Genomic DNA, 12,274 nt, shown 5'->3' with positions numbered 1-12,274 from the left:
GTAAAGAGGGGAAGCTGTATTTTAAGGAGGTGTGGATTGGAAGCACGCTCCGAGTCAGCAAGGGAGGTATTGTATGCGCTCCACTGATTCCTATGTCAAGCTACCTGAGACACAACCTGAGTGAGTACAAAATTTTGAGCTCCGTTACAGAGTGGCTGTATGGAGGAATCACAGCAATTTTAAAGTTGCCATTATTAGTGTGACTGGATTTACAAGCAATATTATACTTGCATTTTCATAAGGATATACAAATAAATTGCATGTTGAAAGGACTGCATAAATTTTTTTTTATGTCACTGCTTTATAAAGGGGATCCCCATTACAATTAAAGTTCAGTTTTGGATTTCTATAACTTTGGACTTCAATAAACAATTAGTGTTGATATTTGAAACACATACTCATTGCTGCTGTTTTTTTGTAACAATTATTGCATTCAGCATTAAATTTGTTTACAATTATTTGTGATACTAATCCTAAACTTTAAAGTGTATAGCTTATTTAGGGCTAATGATTTAGTGCTGGATATGGCTAACTTTTCCCTTTCCCTATCTTTATCCCTATTCAATCCTAATCTTAATCTTTCTTCTTTTTCTATCTTTTATAATACGTGTTTATTCATTATAGTCCCCTAGTACCAGTAATTGCTACAGAATAGGCATAGGTAGCAATTATTTGTAAAATCTCTATATGTATTAACGCGGTCACTTTTGACACAAAAAAAAAATATATATAGATATATATAAACAGTTATCTGTTTACCCAGGGGCGTATTAAGGCATAGGCCAACAAGGCCGGTGCCTAGGGCAGCAGATTTTTAAGGGGCAGCAGAATTTTGAGTCCCTAGGGACACTCTACTGAACTCAGGGCCGGGTGGCTAAATCAACCAATTACTAATGACTTAAATGGCTGGCCCGGCTATTGCTATCCTATGGGATTGTATGTGGGTGTGCATGACGTGGTGATAGTGGAGGCGGAGCTCACTTGCGCAGCCTGGCCTGGACTGAGAGGGAATGCGGTATTCTTCCTGGCTCCACCGCGTGATTGAGACTCACACAGACTACACAGTGCAGTGTGCACTACAACGTGACCACTGTGAAACAGCATATGCCTTTCTCCCTTCAATACATCTTCATTAGACTGCAGGCATTAAAATACTTAAACGGATAAGTCACTAAATACTTGTACATTTACTGTTTGTCTATCTGTCATACATGTAAAGAATAAGTATTTATTGCTGAATCTATACAACTATGTGACTTAAAACACAACTGAAAATATGTTGTATGCATTTAATACATTCAGAAACAATACAAGTATATACTTTATTATGATTGTATCATGTGACTTTATCCCCTAGGATACAATTCCTAAACCTATCATAACTACTGTCGTATTTTTTAAGTACTTTTAAAGGACAGTTTGTATATTCATTACATATTTATCCAAGCAGATATTTTGCTTAAATAACTGTCAATCACCAAAGAAGATGTTTAAGGTTAAACAACTACCTACTGACAAACTATCATACAGTGAAGGATATTTTTTTCTGATATAAACACTTTAATCATCTGACTTGCAAAATAATGTCTTAATATATATATTATAGAATTTTGAACGCCTAGGGCAGCACAAAACCTAAATACGCCCCTGTGTTTACCTCTTGTATGAAACAAGGGGAAAGGACAGCGCTAATTAAAAACACATAGTATCAGACAATGAGAAACTCAGATCAAATAATATCAAATTTAATCAATAAAGCAATTATCATATAATAAATGTATTAATCCAGTTCACAGAGTTAAAGCAAACTAAAAAAAATATAAATACTTGCACTATAACTGAAGAGAGATCAGTCCTAAAATCCAAAGCAGGACAAACATAGACAACAGGTTTGCTGTTTACACAAACTCCAGTGGAGTTTGTCCTGCTTTGGATTTTAGGACTAATTTAAGATTATCTGTGGTGTTTTAAACTGCTGTTAATTAAATGTATCTGTCTCTATTGATTTAATTTAAATTGGAGCATACTGGAACTGTCCCAAAGTTGTTAATATGAAACCTTTTAGAGGTTAGATCCACTGAATTAGTTATTTATTTGAAATGTGTATTATGTAATCTTTTCTCTACTGTACCCCCAGCAAAACTTTGCTATGCTTGTATGGGTCGCTTTATGTATGCTAATCAATCTAATGTTGCTCTTGCCTCTAAAGGAGTCTGTCCTCCCCCTGAATGTTTTTTTTACAAGGGAGTTCATGAGATTTTGCTACAGGTTTTAAAGATATGGTGGCTGATTTATCAAGCTCCGTATAGAGCTTGATGCCCCTTGTTTCCGGTGAACCTTCAGGCTCGCCGGAAACAGAAGTTATGAATCAGCTGTCTACGTAGCGCATCATGTCCGCTGCACATCGATAAATGCCGACATACGCTGTCGGAATTTATCATTGCACAAGCAGTTCACCAGAACTGCTTGTGCAATACCGCCCCCTGCAGATTCATGGCCAATCGGCCACTAGCAGGGGTTGTCAATCAATTCGATGGTATCTGATCGGGTTGATTTTGACAAGTTATGGAGCAGTGGTCTTATCGGAGCTTGATAAATCGGCCCCTATGTATTAGTATTCGCCTATGCTTGTCAGATCATAGAAAGCTAAATCACCTTGATAGTGCTATGTAAGGAAGAGCTAGATCTGATGATTGCTACATCAGATGCCATTTCTTTAAATTTGTTTCATATGTGACCCCCTTCTACTTTTTAGGCTAAGTCAATGTTGGAATGGTTACAATCAGCTTGCCCAAAGAATTATTTTATGTCCTATAATAGGAAAATCTATTTTATTATGGATACATTTCCAGTCGTTTTCACTTGATGCTTCCTTCTCCGTACAATAATAAAAATATGCATGTCTCCTTGCTTGATGTACAGTATTGGGTTCCGGGCAGAGCAGGGAGTTTGCTCCCCTCTGGAGGTTAGGTTACCAGTAAATGTGTTGAAGTGCTGTGCGATTTTCCGGGGTTTTCTGAGCTGGCATCTACTGAAGGAGGAAACTTACTTGCGTTTTTCAGACGGACAATGTCACAGGAGTGGCATTTTCCAATCATTAAGGAGGATCTTGCGGTTTTCTAGCTATGAAGGTGGTGTCTCAAATTTTTTGATAGGCATTGTTCAATTCCTAATACAAATATAGGGAGCGCCAAAAGAGGCTTAAGCGAACCAACCAGTGTATATATTAAAAAGTTAACATTTATTATGTGTTACAAAACATTAGGGTACCCTATAGAAACAGATAATACAAATAGAAACAGATAATACAAATAGTGTATAAATTCCTAAAACATAAAGAAGAAATTGAATGTAACAGTTAGTTAATCCTGAAAAAGAAGATGACAGTATTGCCAATTCTCCAAACTCCTGTGAAAAAGTGTCCTTGGTGATAATATCTGGAAGTATATTTCCCCAAACGATTTGGAAAGATTTCTAAAGAAAATGTCCAAAAAATGAGCGTCCCCAAAAAGGTACAAAAAGAAAAGGTACAAAAAAATATAAAAATAAAAATGTTAACAAATAATAAAAAATTAAAGAAAAATTAAAGAAAATGCATCAGTGTATCCAAAAAATATATATGTGGTTACCTGTAAAAAGAAAAATCACATAGTTCAAATACAGCAAGAAAAACCTAATATGCCCTACTATAAAATCAGGCTTACCCTATTTGAGACTTGAGCAGTAACCCTTTATTGACATGTTTCGGCAATAGCATGGGCCTTTTTCAAGAATGATAACTGCTCATTATGTTCTAGTTTAAATAGCCGTTGGTGGCCAATTGAAAAATCTTATTTTCCCGCCAAAGACATTGCCCTTAGAGTATTCTCTCAACTTTACTTACATGGTCCTGATACTACCTTTCTTGCCCTTAAGCAAAATGGGAGTACTATATGAGGCTTATAGAGTCCATGAAATCATTGTGTATAAGCACTTCCGGTATTGTTGTGACGTCACTTCCGGTCCTGGTAAAGTCGCAACATCATTTCCGGTATTACGATTCATGGGACTTGTAGTTTTTGTCCTATCATATCGATATTTCAGAACCGGCTTAATTTTGTGTGCTAATTTAAAACACAATACTTATAAGATCGCAATAGATTTAAAATTGCTAAAACCAAAATGGGCTTATTATAAATTAATCTATTGCAGTTATATTTGATAACTAATCTATTGTTAAAAAAAACTTACATGTGGGGGGCGGAGCCGGAAGCTGCCATGAGAGCAGTGTAAAACCGGAGCTCCGTGCATTATGCCCTGAAATGTTAAGTTTATTCTAGGTGGATATTTGAAAAACTTCAAAAGAGGAAAAGAAGAAGCAACCTAAACATCTAGGCTTAAAGATGAGCCCCTTTGCAACAAGATACGACACGCTGGTGGATGTTTAGAAGATCTATCTAGATGCACTTCAAAAGTAACTGCGCCATAGCGGAAGTGGAATTGAAGCACCACCAGAGGCCTATCCTTGAACCAGCAGCGTAGCGAGCAGCACTGACAAACCAAGAACCCCAAAAGAGCGACCACATTAACAGATGAACCAGGAAGCTGACAGGCTATCGCTCCATAGAACGGAACATGTGGCAAAGGTGAGCCCTTCTAATACCGGTGGCTGGTAACATAGTGCAGGCAAAGCAGTTAACCGCTACGACATACATATCACTATCTCTGCTAAAAAGACTGAAAGACCCGCTAGCTGCTAAGCATTTAAACACACATATATGCAGCGGGTATTATACGAGGGAAAGGCACATAAAGGGAGAATATCACTGACAAAGTTGGGGAAATGAAAACAGCATGAAAAGAAGTAAAAGTAAAGAAAGGTTTCCCTGAAGCACGAATCTTTGCATCTGAGATGTTAAGTATAGAAGCATAGACGCATCAGCGGTAGAGACTTGCAGTTATTTACAACTATAAATATTATTCTGGACATAGCAAATAGTGATATTACGTGACAGAACTCTGCAGTGCATACAGTAATAGAAATACTTCCTGAGAATCCTCAGTATTAAACATGGCGGCAAGACGCAACATTAGAACTGATAAGACAACTAAGCAGACACCCATGAAAACTCTCACCATGACCTCATACTTGCAGGCTGCAGACGCAATGGAACCATTACATAGTGAAGCCAACCCAGGAGCGCAATCACCTACACCTTCCCAGAGCTCCCAACCCAAAACCATGGTGATAACTCCTGAGCCACAAATGCAAGCATCTTTCTTAAGTAATCTGCCATCAAAGCAAGATATAGCAGACATAGTCCGTACGTGTATCAGGGAAGAACTGGCTACCTTATCTCAAGACATCCACACTCTTGGTTTTCAAGTCGAATCACTAGAAAGCAACCATGACCAATTGAGGGAAGAAGTCCAAGTCTTAACTGAACAGGTCAATACTCAGCAAGATGTCATTCAAACCCTCCAAGAAAAAATGGAGGACATGGAAAACCGCAGTAGGCGGAAAAACATTAGAATTAGAGGAGTACCAGAGGAAGTCTTACCACGAGATTTCCCAGTCTATCTACAAGCTTTGTTTCAGCATGTAAAAGAATCTTCACACACAACGGACATACAATGGGTGAGAGCACACCGATCACTTCGTCCCAAACCTCCCAGTACAGCACCTCCCAGGGACATTATCATCAGGTTCAAGAATTTTCTAGAGAAAGAAATGATCTTAAACCAGACACGCAAAAACCAACCAATCCACTTTAGAGGTACTGTATTGCAGTTCTATCAAGACTTGTCATATGAGACCTTGCAGAAAAGAAAAGCATTCTCCCCTCTGACCACAGCATTAAGAAACAAGAAGATCCCCTATCGATGGGGTTTTCCAGCACAGATTTGGGTCATTCAGGATAATATTAGACTGATCTGCAAAACACCAGATGAAATTGCGTCTTTCTGTTCATCTCTGGACATTGAACCTATAAAGCCAACGTCAGAAAATGGCGCCACTCAGTCCTCTGCCAAAAGACCTAGTGACAGAATCCCAAATTGGCAGACTGTTACCACTAAAAAAGGGAAAACTTTGATTCCCATACCACCTAGATCACCTGTTACTAATCTAACTGTTTCCACAGAAGTGTCTTGAATTCTAGACAATATTTACTTTCAGGGCCTTATACCAAGATAGCTTGTTATTAGTATTGCTTTTCTGTTTGAAATTGTTTATTTACCAGAATGAAGAAGATTCTGTTAGATGAGACCTAGGGGCTTGCAACACCAATTCCCCCATGTATTCTCTCAATATACCCTATGTTAGGAAGAGAGACTTGTATTGTAATCCATATACTAAAATTTCAGTATATATGTTTGTTTGTTATGTGTTTACACTAATGTACAACTTAGTTCTCACTGTTAATATTTTGTTTTGCAGAAATACCTGTGTTCAAATTCTCCTCTCGAACCCAGAGCAATGTACAATGCAGCATTCCTGATCAAGTTCTATCAAGTATAGGTAAAGATGTCGAGACACACAAATAAACGCACACATCATCTGACTTTACTAACGCAGAATGCTAAAGGACTGAATTCACCTCACAAGCGTAGCAAAGCACTATCAGACCTAGCTAAGCGACATGCAGACATAATATTTTTGCAGGAGACTCATTTTCAACATCAAAGAGAACCAAAATATTTAGGGAAGACGTACACCACACATTACCATAGCTCAGGACCCCATAAGAAAGCAGGAGTCAGTATCTTAATCAAAAAAGACCTCCCGTTCACGACTTCACATATCAGTAAAGACAAGGAAGGTAGATTTCTAGGCCTAACTGGATTATTGTATGGAAGACCCATAACGTTAGTAAATGTATACGCGCCAAATACCAAGCAAAATTCTTTCTTCCACGCTATGTTTAGGAAAACATTAGATTTGGCAGTGGGCCCAGTGTTTCTAGCAGGAGATCTGAATTTTCCCCTCCAGCCCTATAAAGATAGTTCCAATCCTAAAATAATGGTGTCCAAAAAAACTACTACAACATTGTGGAGAAACCTAAAAGACCTTAATCTATATGACCTTTGGCGTCTTATTCACCCAGATACAAAGGATTACACTTTTTATTCTAGCCCCAACAAGACACATAGCAGATTGGACTATATTTTCACTAATCAGAAAGGCCTCCCTAATGTGCATAGTTGTGATATTTCCCCAACAGCATGGTCAGACCATTCGGCAGTAAAACTAAAATTTTCTTGGCCAGAAACGCAGTCAGATGCGTTTCTTTGGAAGTTAGATGACACTTTACTGAATGACCCAGACACCCAATCGAAGATATCAACACTGATCACAGAATATTTTACGCACAATGTAAATTCTATAAATAACAACTATATGATTTGGGAGGCACATAAAAGTGTATTGCGAGGGGAACTGATAAAATTAAAAGCCCAGAGACAGCGTCATATGAGGCAACAATATAAAGACTTGGCAGATGAATTTTCTCGATTAGACCTGGCAATAAAACAAGATCCAAATAATTTAGAAATATTTCAGAAATGTCAAACAGCCCGTACAGCCCTAGACAGTTTTTTAGATATAGAGTACCATAACCTACAACGGAAAACAAATAGCATGTTTTATTATGAGAGCAATAGAGCAGGCAAACTGCTAGCGAGGGCACTAAAAAAGAAGCGGTTTAAGTTATATATTTACGAGATTAGAAAACCACAATGTCAGAGTCCTCTTACCACAACAAAAGAAATTCTAGATAGTTTTAGGGAATATTATATTAATCTATATAACATTTCCAAAACACCTCCCTCAGAGGAACATCTCACAAATCTCACGTCATATGTAGCAAAGTGTAATATTCCCAAAATCACACTAGACCAATTGCAAGATTTAAAGAAATCTATCACGGCGCATGAAATACAGCATGCGATTAGCACATTACAAAATGGGAAGAGCCCGGGCCCTGATGGCTTCTCATCAAAATTTTATAAGCTCTTCTCCCAAAACCTAATACCCCACCTAACACCCCTCTTTAATGAGGTTACGGGCAATAACCCGTTTCCTCCCTCTATGCTAGAGGCACAAATCTCAGTAGTCCCTAAACCAGGGAAGTCTCCAGACACCCCAGCAAATTTCCGTCCAATCTCATTGCTGAATGTGGACATAAAATTATATGCCAAAATATTAACAGCACGTATTAATAAAGTCCTCCCCCAAATAGTCCACATTAACCAGGCCGGTTTTACACCGACACGAGAGACACGAGACAACACTACTAAACTTTTGGCGATAATGGAACATGCTCACCGTATGCACACACCCTCCGCATTCATTTCAATGGATGCGGAGAAAGCCTTTGACAGGCTCAGTTGGAACTTTTTAAAGCAAGTTTTATCTAAATTTGGGTTTGATCAAGAATTAATTGGGAAGATATTTTCATTATATAACACCCCTCAAGCAAAAGTTAAACTCAATGACTCAGTCTCAGACCCCTTCCAAATAACAAATGGTACGAGGCAAGGCTGCCCCCTATCCCCACTACTTTTTGTGTTATCCATGGAAGTATTAGCCTCATATGTTAGGGATAACGAACACATAACAGGGCATCGGATAAGGCAGTCGGAATACAAAATTACGATGTATGCAGATGACATATTTACCACACTAACACACCCTAGCAAGTCAGTCCCCGCCCTTATTCATTTGATACAGGAGTATGGCCTCTACTCCAATTTCAGCATAAATATATCTAAATCTGAATTGCTGAGTATTAACTTAGAGCCAGCAGCAGTAAAAACCCTGCAACAGCAATTTCAATTCAGAATCCAAGATAAAGCGATCAAGTACCTTGGGGTACATATCTCTCCTAATGTCCCTGATATTCTACTACTTAACTATAACTCACTTAAACTACATGTGTCCTCATTGCTAAGAGCTTGGAATAATAAATTCCTTTCTTGGCTTGGTAGACTTAACGCGATCAAAATGGTCATATTACCCAAAATTTTGTATTATATGCAAACCTTGCCCATTCCCCTCCCTGAACAAGCAATTTATCAGATACAAAAAATGCTAACCAAGTTTATATGGGCAAATAAATGCCCACGAATAGCAACAGCAACGCTTTACTGTCCAAGAGAATTGGGAGGTATGGGGGCTCCGAATTTACAACACTACAGGCAGGCAACCTTTCTGACCAGAATTGTTGACTGGTGTAAGAACGCAGTCAATAAAGAATGGGTTCAGCTAGAACATCAGTTAGCTAACAATGCTCCGCTAGGAGGCTTCTGCTGGCTCCCTCCCAGTCAAAGAGCACTTCCAAAAGCTGTAGCCACATCGACATGGGAAACTTACAGATGTTGGGACAAGATTATTAAGAAACATTCACACATTTCCTCGACATATTCCCCACTGACCCCACTAGTGGGGAATGCTCTCCATCCACTTAATCTCATAAAGAGAGGGGAATATCCCTTAAGTATACGAGAATCTCTCCCTGTTTGTGAATTCTACACAGCAGGAAAACCGAAATCGCAAGAAGAAATTATTGCTAAACACGGCCCTAGATTTCAAGATTGGCTTGCGTATTTACAAATATCCCACTTTCTCACCACACACCCGTTCAAAGCACATCTAACTCGATCTCTCACCCCATTCGAGAATATATGCATCAACCCTCTACCAAATCGGGGAATATTGTCCCTCACACATAAACAAATCTTAGTTACATACTCTAAAACGCTGCCATCTTATGTCAGTGCATGGGAGAAGGAATCAGAAAGCTCGATGCTTAGACAGACATGGTGTGATATATTCACACGTATGAGTAAAGCTTCTTCATCCATCTCTATCCAAGAGATGAATTTGAAACTGATGTGCAGGTGGTATTATACACCAGTGCGCCTACACCAAATTTTTCCCACAGTTTCAGATATGTGCTGGAGAGGTTGTCAGGACAGGGGCACACCATATCATATCTGGTGGCAATGCCCAATAGCAAAAGATTATTGGGAGGCAATCAAAAGAGAAATTGAGAGAGTTTTGCAATTGCCCTTACCACTAAACATCTGGACTCTTCTTTTTAACTCATTCCCTAAAATAACTTGTAAATTTAGACTAACGCTTTTGACAATTATGGTTAATTCAGGGAAAAAATTGATACCTTTAAACTGGAAGAAGCCAGACCTTCCTTCAGTGGAGGTATGGAAAGCTACAGTAACACATGCACTTACATTAGAGAAATACCACTTTAAGCTGACCAACCGAAAAGACGACTTAGACTCAATACGATTTATATGGGACGAGTACAGGAATACCTGACTAGACACATAGTGAGAGTGGTAGCCGAGAACCTCAGTGACCACAGTAGGATAATTTGTAGTCTTAGATACCAGCTTAGAAATGGAATGCAAAATTTTCAATTAACCATTCAAACACAAGTACATATGCGCTCTGGGTTCTCCCTTCTCCTTTTTTTTTTAAAAAATCTTGATAACCAGGAATTCTTTTCTGCAGTTTATTTGTTAATAATGTGTTAAAAGTATAAGTAGATAATGTGAAGCAAAGCTATAACTGTATACCTTGTTATTGAATACTGTATGCTTCTGAACCTTTCAATAAAAAGTTTAACAAAAAAAAAAAAAAAAAAACTTACATGTTTAAAATGGACATATTCTAATCAAGTCTACATTCGGCAAAGGTTATTTTAAAAAAATCTAATAAAAATTAGATAATTATATAAATCTAAAAAAATACAAGCATTTATACATAGTGGAATTAGTTGATAAAAACACATTAAAATAACACATTAAAATAAATTCACATTAGAATAAAAATTCAAATTCAAATATAAATACATATTAGTTTGCTCGAGTCTCCTAATGGGTGTTATATACAAATTAATATAAATAATTATTCTAAAAATCCCTAATAACAATGTATAAAATACAAAAAATCATTTATGATGTTCCCCACCAGTTATAATATACTAAGATGCATTATGGACCAAAATATTAGACAGGCGTGAAATAGGTAAAAAGATACGTGTTTATATAGAGAATTCATAATTTAGGAGATATAATCTAAAAATATTATACAATTTTTATATAAGATGGAATATTTCAACATCAGCATTTACACCTCTAGGCTATAGGCAATCTATATTGGAGATCCATTTGGCTTCAGCCTGTAATAGCTTTTTGCTATAGTCTTTGCCTCTCCATTGTTTTTGTATCTTACAGATACCCATATATTTTAGACTTGTGTTATTACCTCCATGTTTTTCTTTGAAATGTTTATACAATGGGACATCGTCCCTTTCATGTTTGATAGCTAGGAGCTGTGTGAGGTCTGACCAATGTACTGGAGACCACAGCCACATTCCATCAGGTAAATGACCCCTTTATCTTGACAGCGAATGATATTATCTATTCTGAAAGTTTCCTTATTGGTCCTAGATAAAAACGTGTCACTTTTAATTCCATGTTGACATGTTTTACACCATCCACAGGGAAAGAAACCTTTCAATCTTTTCCCCTTAATGTCTGTTTCATAAAGCTTTGTTTTAGTTGTTTGAACACTAGGAGCCAATACTGACTTAAAATTTTCAGTGTTTCGATAGATAAATTGTGGGACATCTCTCAGCTTCTCACCCAAAAGATTGTCATATTTCAAAAGATGCCAATTTCTTTAAAATAATATTTTCAATTAGATGTCGATTTTCTCTACATTCAGTTATGATCTCAGCTAGGAGGGATTTTCTATTGATCTTATTGACATTTTCAATGGTACTATTCAATGTATCCTCTGTATAACCTATTTCTAAAAATCTTTTTTTTTCAAACGTTGTGACTGTTCCATCTATTTATCATCCTTTGAACAATTTTTCTTAACTCTAAGTAATTGTCCTTTCAATATGTTTGCTTTCCAAACCTTATGATGGCAACTGGATTGATAAATGTAATTGTTACAGTCAACTTTTTTGAAAAAAGTTGAGGTTTCTACTTTACCGTTTTCAATCTCATTATTTAAGTCAAGAAATGTTATATTAGTGTGAATGTATTTGTAAGTACATTTTGTATTCATTTTGATTCATAACATCAATAGTGAATTTAAGATCTTCTTCATTACCCTTCCATACCATTGTTCAATTCCTGACTCATTACAGCAATTCAGATTGCAGGCATGAACATGCAGATGTCTTCAATCAGATAGTAAAGAGGTGGGGTGTTCCAGAGATAATCCTGATGGCTTCTCGTTTAAACAAAGGGGTTCCAT

General features: G+C 37.3%; 1 protein-coding gene across 3 annotated transcripts in view; it reads right to left on the bottom strand.

The window, feature by feature from the left end:
- LOC128640068 (glycine N-acyltransferase) overlaps positions 1-12,274 on the bottom strand; it is a 309,564-nt gene that overhangs the window by 95,899 nt on the left and 201,391 nt on the right. The gene's annotated exons all lie outside the window — the stretch shown is intronic.

This window comes from Bombina bombina, chromosome 9 (assembly GCF_027579735.1).
Source record: "Bombina bombina isolate aBomBom1 chromosome 9, aBomBom1.pri, whole genome shotgun sequence".
NCBI classification, from domain to species: Eukaryota; Metazoa; Chordata; class Amphibia; order Anura; family Bombinatoridae; genus Bombina; species Bombina bombina.
The sequence above is the reverse complement of the archived record's forward strand: the minus strand, read 5'-3'. Positions and strand labels throughout refer to the sequence as shown.